This window comes from Rattus rattus, chromosome 1 (assembly GCF_011064425.1).
Source record: "Rattus rattus isolate New Zealand chromosome 1, Rrattus_CSIRO_v1, whole genome shotgun sequence".
NCBI classification, from domain to species: Eukaryota; Metazoa; Chordata; class Mammalia; order Rodentia; family Muridae; genus Rattus; species Rattus rattus.
In genome coordinates, this window is record NC_046154.1 from 25385848 (window position 1) to 25400532 (window position 14685).

The window sequence follows — 14685 nt, forward strand, 5'->3', positions numbered from 1 at the left end:
TTTGTAGTTATTTTGTGAGTTACCGTCCTAACGACATAGCCTTCAGGTATTGGTCAGCCATGGAAACACTGAGCTGCAAGAACACTGGAGAGCAGGTAAGGTTTGGCGTGGGAGTGGAAGAGGCAGCGCTGCCTGCCTTTGAAAAGCAGGACAGAGAGCAACTATGGTTTGCACACACTTCTAATCCTAGTGCCTGAGAAGACAAGACAGGCGGGCTGTGAGTTCAAGGCCAGACTGGGACACATGAGAGATTTGAGATCAGACTCTGTTTTTAAGAGAAAGATGGAAAGGAAGAAAAGACAGCTGGCTGCATAACACAGTGGCCCACGTGGCAACTTCAGAGAGAAACCCTTGTTCTCAGATCGTAGTTGGACTTGGATACGTCATTTGTGACAGTTCAAAAATTAAAAAATGGGATCTGTTGTTACAAGCTATTGGGAACAATAAAGTGGCTGTGATTGCATAATACTGTGGTGGTTGTCACGATGGCTGTGGGAATAAGTAGGGACTTGGTCTGGACTAGTAGCGGTTTTCAGGAAGCGCCAATAAACCCATTCCTAGAACCTGCTTTGTACTGGATTGTCTTTGGAGGCACTGTGGTCTGGGACAGTGGCTCTTGCCTTCATAGTAGAAAGAGTTTTAAAAAGTGCTGAAGCCGTGGTCTCCCTACTCAGAGATTCAACTTTCATTAGTCTGCTGTATTTCCTGGACATAAGAATCGATTAACGCTCCACATGCATACTGCGTGCAGCCGCAGCTAAGAGCTTTGTTTGCAAGTGGAAAGGAGGCCTGGGAGCCCTGGCCCACCAGTGACTTACTGAGGGTATTCGGACAAGTCGCCCAGCTCATAAGCACCATGTTTTCTCAATCGCTTGCATGCATCTGTCTGTCTGTCTATCTGTTTATTACTATAAAATTCCTAACAGAGGTCTAGTCTGTACATCCAAGTTGTAAATTTGTTTCTGTATTCCTTTCTACTCTGCATCTCATATTCAGTTTCCTCTAGTGACATTGAAAAGTTCTAGAAGTGCTGTGTACTTTTTAGAAAGAAAAAGTAGATTTTTAAAATTTATTTTCTGTGTATGAATGTCTTGCTTGCATCTGTGACCACGTATCGTGTGCGTGCCTGGTGCCCTCAGAATTCAGAGCAGAAGTCAGATGCCTGGCACTGATGTTAGATGATTGTAAGCTACCATGTGGGTGCTGGGAACTGGCCCTTTATTCTCTACACGAGCAACAAATACTCCTGACTCCTGATCAGCCCCTCCAGCAGTCTCTTAAAATGAATGAGTGCCATGTAGAGTTAATAAAAATACTCTGCCCACTTCACTGGTAATGCTTCACAATAAGAACTTAATACGTGGGGTTGGGGATTTAGCTCAGTGGTAGAGTGCTTGCCTAGCAAGCGCAAGGCCCTGGGTTCGGTCCCCAGCTCCGAAAAAAAGAAAAGAAAAAAATAAAAAGAACTTGATACGTATTAGATTGTTGCTCTCTGAGCGTTTGTGTATGTGCATACCCACATCACACACATCTTCTTATTTCACTGAGGAGTACTTACCCACGCAGTATGCAGTCTAACATTTAAACTAAACATATACCTCAAAGTGAAAGTCCCAAGCAGGTACAGCACTACAGGCCATGAGTCTTAGCACTCAGGGAGTAGAGGGAGGTAGATCTCTATGAATTCAACGCTGTCCTGGCCTATAGAGTAAGTTCCAGGCCAGCCAGGGCTACATAGTGCCACCTTGCTTTGTTTTGGTTTGTTTGTATTTCATATTTTGTTTTCAAAAAAAAAAAGGAAAATAAATTACCATTCAGTTGGCAAAATAAAACACTAAGCCCCTCATACTCCACTATGTGACTTGATTTGTATTTTCTGCTCAGAGACTATCTTAGTCATGGGAATGAAGCTTTTGCTTATGTCACTAAGTACAGACCACAGAACTCATGTCAGCCCTCAGTGCATGCCATTTCCTAGGGTTAGGAGTCCCAACTTTCTTCCATGTTTTCCAGACATGGATATTAGCTCTAAGCTTCAAAGGATTCTTTCCAATATGGCTCTGTAGCACTACAAAGTAAAAGTCCTTTAAAATCTAACTATAGTTTAGAAGATGTGTGTGTGTCTCTGTGTGTCTGTGTTCCTTGTGTGTACCTGATGCCCATGGAGGTGAGAATAGAGAGCATCAGATCCCCTGAGACTGGAGCTACAGATTTAAAAAGCATTTACTTTTCAAAGAATAAACTTATGTTGGTCATGGTGGCACTTGTGAGCCAGAGGCAGGTGGATCAGATAAAGACCTTTGATGCCAAGTCTGATATAACAAGACGAATAGATGTTCAAAGTACAAGTTTTACAGTTGGATTATGGTTAAAGTTTTCACCTCTGGAGAAATGAGAATAATGCTATAGTAAGGCTTTGTTTTGTAATTTTAATTGTGTCTGAGAGAATATTCGTTCCAATTTTTTGTATGGTGGGAACTGAGGGAGGTTTATATGTGTATGTAGGTATGCATATGTGTAGAGTTTATGCTACATATAACAATAACCTTGGATGTTGTTCCTCTGGTGTCTGTTTGAGCCAGGGTCTCTTTCAAACTGATTTTGCCCAGTAGGTGAGACTAGCTGGCCAGTGAGCTTCCAGAGCTTTGCCTTTCTATTTTCTACCCCCTGTAATTTATTGATTTGTGTGTGTATGTGTGTGTGTGTGTGTGTGTGTGTGTGTGTGTGTGTGTGAATTTCATATCATACACTCCAACCAATCCCACTAATTTCCCAGTCCTTCCATGTTTGCTCTCTTCCCTTATAACCCCCCCACAAAAGAAAATAGAAAATAAAAAAATAAAAGATAAAAAATGTCTTGCCATGGAAACTGGTGTGTCCCACAGTATAGCCCTTCGTCCAGACAGCTTTACTTGCAAATATTCCTTGCAATGATTCATTGGTCTGCTTCGAGGCCCCCAACTTCTACTGCACTATAATCCTCACTGGCACCCCTCGCTGATCCCTGCTTTGCTCTGTGTCATGGAGGCCCTGCAGCTTTAGTTCTGGAGGATCCAGCCCTTCACATGCTCCAGCAGCTCATAGATGGAGTAGGTGTTGGGGTGGGCCAGCTCAGTGTCCTGGATCTATCTGCTTTCATTCAGACTGACATTCACCATCATTCCTAGCTTTTGACTTGGGTTTGAGAGCCCTAAACTTAGGCCTTCAGGCTCGAAAGACAAGTACTTTCTTGGTTGAACCATCACTTTAGCTCCCACCACCATTTTTGTTGATGGTATAAACCTGAGACTTTATACATGTCATGCACACGGACCTGGATTCTGCATCAAAGACCCTGTGCTACAAAACCAATTTTTTAAAAAAGGAGTATTTAAATATTAAAATGAGAGGATAGAGCTTAGGCTACAGTTCAGTGGTAAACTGCATGATCAACATAGGTGAATCCCTGAATTCAACCCCATGCTCTGGCAGGAAAAGGTGATGGTAGACGGCAGCTTCATTTGTAGCTCTGAGTTGGCAAAATAAAAATCGACACACACTGATTTCACCTCCCCACACCGACTTCACCTCCCCACACATACACACACCCAAAGGTTCAAGGCAGGAATGACAGCTTGAAATTGGGATTCAGTGGGTAGAGCTCTGTTGTACGTAGACATCCCTTGTGGAATATTAGAGCCTTTAGTGCCAGTAAGCTACTGTGCTAGATTTTCCTACACTAGTATACCCGAAAGGCTATCTGGGAGGTTTATTGCAGCCCTTTTCCTTCTTTTATTTTTATTTTACATGTATTTTGCCTTTATGGTGCTGGGAAGTCTTAGAAGAGGGAGTTGGATCCCTGGAAATGGAGTTACAGATGATTATAGCAGCCATGTAGGTGTTGGGAATCAAACCCAAGTCTTCTGTGAGAGCAACAAGTGCTCTCTAAGGCTGAGCCATTGATAGAGCCAATTACATTTATTTGGAAAGGTCATGTATATGTCAGAATGCATGTCAGAGGACAGCTTGCAGGACACTGTCCTTTCACTATCTGGCTCTAGGGATTGAACTAGGTTGTTAGGGTAGCAGAGCCATCTTGCCAGCCCTGTGTACTCTTTAACAGTGGATCAAGAAGCTAAGACAGGTAACCTGCCTATGATCACACAGCTTTAAGGATGGTCATCTTGAGTGTTCATACTCCAAACTACCATTATCCAGTGTATACGGTGTATACAACATTGACCGAAGCTGCCCTCACCACATCTTCAGACTGCTTCCTCTAAGACAAATCTAAAAGAACAGCACTTCCTCCTTAAATTTTCACCAGCATCATCTCCTTCACACCACTTTGTGCACTCTTTATTTGTCACCCTGCTAAATGAACTGTCCTGCTTATAATGTCTAGCCATATGTCTTAGGGTTTTACTGCTGTGAACAGACACCATGACCAAGGCAAGTCTTATAAAAGACAACATTTAATTGGGGTTGGCTTACAGGTTCAGAGATTCAGTCCATTATCATCAAGGTGGGAACATGGCAGCATCCAGGCAGGCATGGTGCAGGCAGAGCTGAGAGTTCTACATCTTCACCTGAAGGCTGCTACTTCCAGTCAGCTAGGATGAGGGTCTTAAGCCCATGCCCACAGTGACACAGCCACTTCAAAGGCACATCTCCAAATAGTGCCATTCCTTGGGCCAAACATATTCAAATCGCCACATTCCACTCCCTGGCCCTCATAGGCTAGTTCAAACATGAGTCTATGGGAGCCATACCTAAATGTAGCATAATGGAAAATACATTTACTCCAACTTCAAAGGTCTCCATAGTCTATAGCAGTCTCAATGTTAAAAGTCCAAAGGTCGGGGTTGGGGATTTAGTTCAGTGGTAGAGTGGTTGCCTAGCAAGTGCAAGGCCCTGGGTTCGATCCCCAGCTCTGAAAAAAAAGAAAAGAAAAAAAAAGTCCAAAGGTTAAAGTCTATTCTGAGACTCATCCAATCACTTACCTGTAATCCCCAAAGCAAGACAGGAAACCAGCTGGGCAGACTCCAAACTCCGCATCTCCACGTCTGATTCCAAGGCTGTTTTCAGATCTCCAACTCCGTTTTCACCTTTATTAACTGCAACAAACTTCTTTCTCCTGGGCTGGTTCTACTCTTTATTAGCAACTTTCTTTGGCAGGTATCCCAGGGCTCTGACATCTTGAAATCTTCGGGTCTCCAAGGCAACTTCAACCTCACAGCTTCTTGTTCCAATGTCTGGGATCTACACAATGATCTTCTGGGCTCCTCTAAAAGGCTTAGGTCACGTCTCCATCTTTGCCCTCTAGCTTTCTAGGCTCTGGTTGACTCCATTACTGCTGCTGTTCTTGTTGGTCATCCCATGGCACTGGCATCTCTAATACACTGGGGTCTCCCACGGCGACTTGGTTTCACCAATAGCCTCTCACAGGCTCTCTTCATGGTGCCAAGCCTCAACTTCTTTGGATGATCCCATCAGTCCTGGGCCATCAACTGCAACTGAGGCTGCACCTTCACCAATGGCCTTCCTTGGCCTCTCACAGTGCCAAGCCTCAGCTGCTCTTTATGACCCCTTCATGCCTTCAAAACCAGTATCACGTGGGCAACTCTCACATATTACTAAGTCCAGCTGCAGCATGGGGTACAACCTTGGCCATCTCTGGAACACAGCTTCTCTGTGCTCTCAGAAAACACTTCCCAGATTTCACTTCAGTGATGCTGGGCTCTTCTTACTCATTGCTAATTTCTTTTTTTTTTTTTGGTTCTTTTTTTCGGAGCTGGGGACCGAACCCAGGGCCTTGCGCTTCCTAGGCAAGCGCTCTACCACTGAGCTAAATCCCCAACCCCTCATTGCTAATTTCTTAGCTCTAGGCAACCAGTGTCAATTGTCCCAGGGGTCCCTTCTGTTTTTCACTCTAAAGCCAGAGACACATGGCTGAAGCAGCCAAGTTCTGCTGCTTGCAGGAGCTGGAACATGGTTCCCCTTTTCTATAACATCATCACCAGCTTTCTGTTTTCCATCCCCATAAGCTTGGCTGTTCTGGAGCTTGCTCTTGTAGATTGATGTGAACTCAGAGATCTGCTTGTCAGTCTCCTAGACACTGGGATTAAAGGTATGGTCTACTAAACCTGGATTTAAATTCTTCTTCACCTAGAACTGCTCTGTTCTAGGCTGGCCTTGAATTTAGAGACCTGTTTGTCTTTGCCTCCTGGGATTAAAGGCTTGTACTACCATTGCCTCAAACTAAATTTAGCTGGGTGGGATCTTGCCCTAAGGTCACTACTCCCTTAATTAAATCACAGGATTCAACTCCATTTCACTTCCTCGTACCCCTTTAATACTTGAACCATATATTTTATATTTTTCCTTTCTCAGCTTGCTATGCTTGTTTAAAGTGCTCCTCATGAGATTTAACCAGAAAACAAAGTCTATGATGGACATTTCTGAGCCTTCCTTTGTCAATGCAATTAATCTGAGTCTCTTCACTTTAGCCTCGAGCAGACTCTTCAGACAAAGGCAAAAAGTAGCCACATTCTTCACCATAATAGCACAAAACAGTCTGTAGGTCACATATTGACATTCTTCACTGAAACCTTGGGCCAGGTCCCCACAATTCAAATCATTCTTAGTAACTTAGTCTTCCAAATTCCTACTAGGATAGCACATTAAAGCATTTAAAGCATTCCACTGCTTTCCAAATCCAAAGTCCCAAATCCACAGTCTTCTAGACAAAAGCATAGTCAGGTCTATCACAGCAATACCCCATTCCTGATACCAACTTAGGGTTTTACTGCTGTGAACAGATACCATGACCAAGGCAACTCTTACAAGGACAGCATTTAATCGGGGCTGGTTTATAGGTTCAGAGGTTTGGCCCATTATCATCAAGGTAGAAACATGACAGCGTCCTGGTAGGCATGGTGGAGGCAGAGCTGAGAGTTCTACATCATCTGAAGGCTGCTAGCAGAATACAGCTAGGATGAGGGTCTTAAGCCCAAACCCATAGTGACACACCCACTCAAGACCATACGTCCAGACAGTGCCATTCCCTGAGCCAAATATTCAAACCACTGCATCATATAATTTTTTTCACTGTCTTCATTTGATCATACCAAAGTTTGTTTGTTTTTGTTTTTTTTTTTTTTTAAGATTTATTTATTTTATATGAGTACACTGTAGCTGTCTTCGGACACACCAGAAGAGGGCATCAGATCTCATTACAGATGGTTGTGAGCCACCATGTGGTTGCTGGGATTTGAACTCAGGACCTCTGGAAGAGCAGTCAGGGCTCTTGACCACTGAGCCATCTCTCTAGGCCCGTAGCAAAGATTTTAAGATTCATTTTGACTTATGTACATATGTATGCCACTCGTGTACAAACGAAGGCCATCAGAGAGGGCTAAAGACACAGGGAGTTGGGTGCTGCTGAACCATCTCTCCAACATCATGGTTTTTTGTTTGGTTGGTTGGGTTTTTTTTTTTTTTTTTCCGTTGATCACCAGGTCCAACTGACTGTCTACGCGAAAGCTTATGATTCAGTGCCTTCAGGTGCTAAGCTTACAGGTAACATGTCACCACATCTGACCATTTTAAGTTTTTTTGTTTTGTTTTTTCCAGTACAGGTAGCTTTTAATGTCTTGTTGTTGTATCATCCCCTGCCCCTCTCTGCAACAGGGTTTCTCTATGTAGGCTGTCTGTCTGGGAACTCACTCTGTGGATCAAGCTGCCCTTGAACTGGCATAGATATGCCTTCCTTTGTGTCCACCTCTGCCTCCAGAGTTCGGAAACTAAGGCATGTGCCACCACCGCCCAGTTTTGTTTTGTTTTTTTAAACTTTTTTTTAAAAAGCCTTTCAAGGGCTGGAGAGATGGTTCAGCGGTTAAGAGCACTGGCTGCCCTTCCAGAGGTCCTGAGTTCAATTCCCAGCAACCACATGGTGGCTCACAACCATCTGTAATGGAATCCAATGCCCTCTTCTGGTGTGTCTGAAGACAGCTACAGTGTAACTCATATACATAGAATAAAATAAATTTTAAAAAAGTCAATTTTAAAGAAATCTGTCAGAGACTTAAGAAATTAACTTCTCTTTGACCATATGCCATAATAGCTAACCTTACAGCCTTCCTTTCAAAAGGTTAACTGTATCGTTGTCCTCCAGTTTACTGGTCTACACTAACACCATTGGCCCCTAAACAAAGAATATTTTGCACTGTAAGGGCCTTGTTGAGTCTAAAGAGCCAACACCCCGAAGCTGTACTTGGGATGGATGAGGGTGTGACAGTGGAGTAGAGAATCCTAAAGCTAAGAATACACTTCTTGGATTTCTGGGGATCACACCAGTAGACCACAGATGAGGAGTTGAAAGGTGAACTTCAAGATCTCATCCAGTCGCTGCTGGCTTGAAATAACTTCAGCCCTACCTCATGGCTGAAAGGGAATTCAAAACTCAAAATTCCTACCCCAATTGCCAGATGCCTGTGTATGTGTGTGTGGTGCTGTGGAATGCACTGCCTTGCACAAGCTAAGCAAGCATCCTGCCCCTTAAACAACTACACTCAGTCAAAAGTGTTTGATTTTGTAGAGCTTGGGCAGATGCCGCAGCAGTTAAGAGCACTTGTTGGTCTTGCATATGACCTAGGTTTGGTTCCTACCAACCACTGCGCTAAAAAAATAAAAAATAGTTTGGTAGTTACCCGTACCTGCACATTCCCACTCCTGGCAGATCCGTGGGAGCTCGCGTTCCGGCCGTCTCTCTGCCAGCTGTTTTCTCACACTGTCCCCTTGGCAGGTTTTTACCACACCTGACACATCCATCCATTCTGAGGGCCGTTCTAGCATGGCGCCATGCCACACTAGCCCCAGGCATTCTAAAGCCACCCTCTCCAGGCTGTATCAAAGTTCTAATTGTAATTTATCAATACGATTTATCTGTTAGATTCTCAATCTACAATACATCCACACAATAAATTCACTGCCAATTACTCAAGATATAAAGCGCCCACCTAGACAAGATAAGACAGTCCTCCTGGATCTGGGTCAGCCTGCTCCGTCGTCTCCATCTTGATTCCCCCCACTTCTCTTCCTCCTCTCTCGTTCCTAGATAGACTTTCCCCCTTCCTTCTCATCCAATGGTAGGCTTTGCCTTATACTGGACCTGCCTTGCTGCATAATGACATAATGACACCCACATGGCAGACCATAATTGTCTGTTATAATTCTACTTCCGGGAATCTGACACCCTCTTCTGACCTCTGAGGGTGCCAGACATGCATGTGGTCCCCATGCATACAACAAGCTAACCTCAAACTCGCAGAGATGGACCTGCCTCTGCCTCCCAAATGCTGGGATTAAGGACATCTGTCACCACCACCACCCAGCTCGCATCATTTTAAAACAATCTTTACAAATATAGGTTACATTTTTACACTCAGGATTATGTCTCAGAAAATCGTATTCTGTGCTCCAAATAGGGAGTCATGGGTTTTTATTTTTGTTTTTTTGTTTTGTTTTGTTTTGTTTTGTTTTGCTGTCAATAAGAAATTTACTTATTTTAAAAAATTCCAAATGCGGGCACTGTCCAGAAAATTTTAACAGGTTTATTTATAATTGTTATAATTATAAAGTTGAACTATTGAAATGTGTTCACTGAAACATTTTGCTTGCATTAATGCTTTACATCTTGCATTTATATTAAAAATTCACACACAAATGAATGTGGAGAAACTGCCAATACCTGATTCTGTCCCCTATGTTTCCACTCGCAATCATGTACTTAGGTACCTTTGACCCCATGGAAAAAATATCTAACATTCAGAACTACTGATAACAGGAAGAAGAGGAAAAAAAATTTTTTTGAGAATGAAATATTTCCCCTCATAGTGGACTCTTAAGCACATTCTCCACCTATGCGGCGTGCTAGCTGGATGTCTTTTGGCATAATTGTTACACGTTTGGCATGATAGCACACAGGTTGGTATCTTCAAAAGGCCAACCAGATAGGCCTCACTTGCCCCCTGCAAAGCACCAATAGCTGCTCTCTGGAAGCGCAGGTCTGTTTTGAGGTCCTGAGCAATTTCTCGCTCCAGACACTGAAAGGGGAGCTTGCGAATCAGTTCAGTGGACTTCTGATAGCGTCTGATTTCTCCGAGTGCTACAGTACCAGGCCTGTAACGATGAGGTTTCTTCACCCCTCCAGTAGAGGGCGCACTCATGCAAACGGCTTTTGAAGCCAGTTGTTTCCTGGGTGCTTTACCACCCGTGGATTTGCGGGCAGTCTGCTTTGTACGAGCCATGGTATGGGCGCCTCCTTACTTACCCACTTCTCCTTCAGCTGGAGCTCAGCAAGTGAGAGACGGTGCTGGCGTTAGAGAGCGGCCGGGATTATTTCCTTAAAGTCAAGTTAGAATTGGGATTTTTTTTTCCTCTCCCTGTCAGCTTGGTCCTTGGGCTCACCACAATGAATGGGGGATATCAGTAGTCCTTTTGTATACTTTTTTTTCTTTTCTTTTTTTCGGAGCTGGGGACCGAACCCAGGGCCTTCTGCTTGCTAGGCAGGCGCTCTACCACTGAGCTAAATCCCCAACCCCGTATATTATTTTATTTGACTTTTTGAGACAAGATCTCTTTCTATGGCCCTGACTGTCTTGGAACTCACTATATAGATCAAGCTAGCCTGGAACTCACAGATCCATTTGCCTCTGCTTTCCTCATTCCTGAATAAAGGGTGTGCACCTCTACATCAGGCTTGATGTTTTATCTCATTGACACGGGGTTTTCTGTAGTTCAGGCTGGCCTCCAACTGCCTATGGAATGATGGTGACTTAGAACTTCTGGCCCTGCCATCTCTACCTCCTGAGTTCTGGGATTATAGGTGGGTGTCATCACATACACTTTTACACAGGACTTTATACTGAATGTAACTTTGTGCATTCAGGGCAAATATTCTTCCACCAGAGCAACAAGCCTAGCCCTCACTAAGTCATTTGATAAGTGACCTGATTAGTTGCTACTCTTTTTGGATAAATTGTGCTTTGAAGGCCAGAGGAAAAATTTTGTAATCTACCTAATAAAGTTGACAACTTAAAAATTCAGCTTGGTGTTCTGTCTCAGGGTTTTACTGCTGTAAACAAACCCCATGACCAAGGCAGTTCTCACAAGGACTTTTTTTTTTTAAAGATTTACTTTATTTATATGTGTACACTGCAGCCTGTAGCTATCTTTAGATGCACCAGAAGAGGGCATCGGATCCCATTACAGATGGTCATGAGCCACCATGTGGTTGCTGGGAATTGAACTCAGGACCTCTGGAAGAGCAGTCAGTGCTCTTAACCACTGAGCCAGCTCTTCAGCCCAGAGCTGGGAGTTCTACATCTTCACTTAAAGGTGCTAGTGGAAGACTGACTGCAAGGAAGCTAGGATGAGGGTCTTAAAACCCATGCCCACAGTGACGCACCTACTCCAACAGGGCCACATCTAATAGTGCCACTCCCTGAGCCAAGCATATTCAAACCATGACATCCACTCCCTTGTCCTCATAGGCTTGTTCAAACATATGGGTCTGGGGGCCATATCTAGCCATACCATAATTTGTTTTGTTTTGTTTTGTTTTGTTTTCTGGAGCTGAGGACCGAACCCAGGGCCTTGCGCTTGCTAGGCAAGCACTCTATCACTGAGCTAAATCCCCAACCCCCATAATTTAAAAAATACATTTAGCTCAATTTCCAAAGTCCCTTCTGAGATCCATCCAATCACTTAACTGTAATCCCCAAATCAAGACAAGAAACTAGCCGGGCAAACTCCAACCTGCATCTCCATGTGTGACATCAAAGCAGTTTTCAGATCTCTAACTCCCTTTTCATCTTTGTTGATGGCAACAAACTTCTTTGCCTGGGCTGGTTCCACTTCCTGTTAGCAGCTCTCCTCAGCAGATAGCCCATGGCTCTGGCATCTCAAACATCTTGGGGTCTCCAAGGCAACTTTAAATTTACAGCTTCTTTTTTTCAGTGTCTGAGATCCATACACGATCTTCTCGGCTCCTCCAAAGGACTGGCGTCACTTCTCCAGCTCTGCCCTCTGAAGCATTCTAGGCTCTGTTGATCCACTCCACTGCTGCTGCTGTTCTTGGTGATCAACCCATGGTACCGGCATCTCCAATACACTGGGGTCTTCTGCTGCAACTAGGCTTGACCGATAGCCTCTCATAGGCTCTCTTTATGGTGCCAGGCCTCAAACCCTTTGCAGCATGACCCCTTCAGTCCTGGGCCATCAACTGCAACTGAGGCTGCACCTTCACCAATGGCCTTCCATGGTATCTCACAGTGCCAAGCCTCAGCTGCTATGCATGACCCCTTCATGCCTTCAAAGCCTTTATCAGCTGGGTAACTCTTACACATTACCAAGTACAGCTGCAGCATGAGGTACAACCTTGGCCATCTCTGAAGCACAGCTTCTTTGTGCTCTCAGAAAACAGTTTGCACCTCAGTGATACTGGTCTCTTCTTAATCACCACTAATTTCTTAGCTCCAGCCACCCAGCATCAATTGTCCCAGGGGTCCCTTCTGTTTTTCACTCTAAACCCAGAGCCACATGGCTAAAACTGCTGTGTTCTGCTGCTTGCTGGGGCTACCAACATGCCTACCTCCTACCGTCTTATTCTATTAGGGGCTTTCTGCTTCCCAACCCCCTCACTGCCTAAGCTTGGCTTTCCTAGAACTTACTCTGTAGATCAGAAATCTGCGTGACTCTGTCTCCTATAATGCTGGGAATAAAGGTGTGTACCACCATGCCTGCATTTAAGCTTTTCTTCACCTACAACCTGCTTTGTCCCAGGCTGGCCTTGATCTGTTTGGCTCTGTCTTCTGGGATCCAGGCTCTACCACCATGCCTGGATCTAAATTTAGCTGGATGTGATTTTGCTCCAAATCCCTGAATCTGTTATCTCCTAGAGCATAGGATTCAGCTCCCTTTCACTTCCTGGTACCCCTTTAATACCTGAACCATATATTTTATATTTTTCCTTTCTAAGCTTGCTAAGTTTGATCAAAATACTCTTCATGAGACTTAACCAGAGAACAAAGTCTTTGCTGGGCTTTTTTGAGACTTCTATTGTCAATACAATTAACATAAATCTTTTTTACCTTAGACTCATGTAGACTAGGGCAAAAAGCAGCCAAATTCTTCACCAAAATACCACAACAGTCTCTAGGCCACATACTGGAATTCTTCTCCGCTGAACTAACTTGGGCCAGGTCTGCACAGTTCAAATCAATCATAACAACAAATCTTTCATATTCTTTTTTTTTTTTTTCTTTTTTTCGGAGCTGGGGACCAAACCCAGGGCCTTGTGCTTGTTAGGCAAGTGCTCTACCGCTGAGCTAAATCCCCAACCCCAATCTTTCATATTCTTACTAGGATGATCCATTAAACCCCATTGAAAGCACTCTACTGCTTTCCAACCAAAGTCCCAAAATCCACATTCTTCCAGACAAAAGCATGGTCAGGCCTATCACACCAACACCCCAGTTCCTGGTACCAACTCATGGTCTTAGGGTTTTTCTGCTGTGGACACCACGACCAAGGCAACTCCTATAAAGAAAACATTTAATTGGGGCTGGCTTACAGGTCCAGTATCATCAAGGCAGGAGCATGGCAGCATCCACGCAGGTATGGTGCAAGCATAGTTCTCCATCTTCACCTGAAGGCTGCTTTAGTGGAAGACTGACTTCCAGGCAGCTGGGATGAGGTTCTTAAGCCCAAGCCCACAGTGATACACTTATTCTAAAAAGTCCAAACCTCCAAATAGTGTGACTTCCTGGGCCAAGCACATTCAAACCAATGCCATTGCTTCCTGAAACCTGGAGTTTGTTTATTATTTATTTTGCTGTCTAGCAGGGTGTGGTGTTGCATACCTTTAATTCTAGCGCTCAGGAAGCAGAGGCAGACGGGATTTCAGACCTGTGCTGCCACACCCTCCTTAAAAAAAAAAAAAAACTGTGAAGTCATCATCCCAGATTTTCTGTAAAAGTGCAAAAAGGACCATCAAGTGCATACTAAGTAATGGTATGTTGTCAGAAATGCATGAGACTAGTGGAGCCTGACCTTTAGCTTTATACAGACTCAGGTTTGAATCCCACTCCTTGTAAGGTGAGGCTGGATAACTCTTACTCTGAGCCTCTCTTCTGGTATCAATTTGTCTTGAGTTGTGGGATTACCGAGTGAAATGATCCATATAGAATATATACTTCCCAGTAAGCACTCAATAGACAAAGCGATTACAACCCGCAAGCTAATGGCTTAGAGGAAGATGACAACCCTAATGCTTTTTTGTATTGTACAGTCACTGTGACCCACCTAGGAAGTCCTAAGGGGCCATTTATTAAACATTTGAGAATTGGTGAAGTCTGTAAAAAAAAAAAAAAAAATTGGACGCCCTTTTCTGTTTGAGTCTGTGCCTTGGTGCAGTTTGTCAAAGTTTTCAAAAACAGACTACATGATTTCTGACAAACTTCTAATCTATGGAAGCCCCCAAACCTCAGAAAATTACTGATTCTGGGGAATTGAATCAGTGGCCTCGCTCGCGCATGCTCAACACACTAACATTAAGCTAAACAATCTAGACTTGGATTAGAAAGGACAAATGAGTAAGGATTCTGCTTTCGGAGGTGCTTTCCGAAGAAGGGCTAGAAAAAT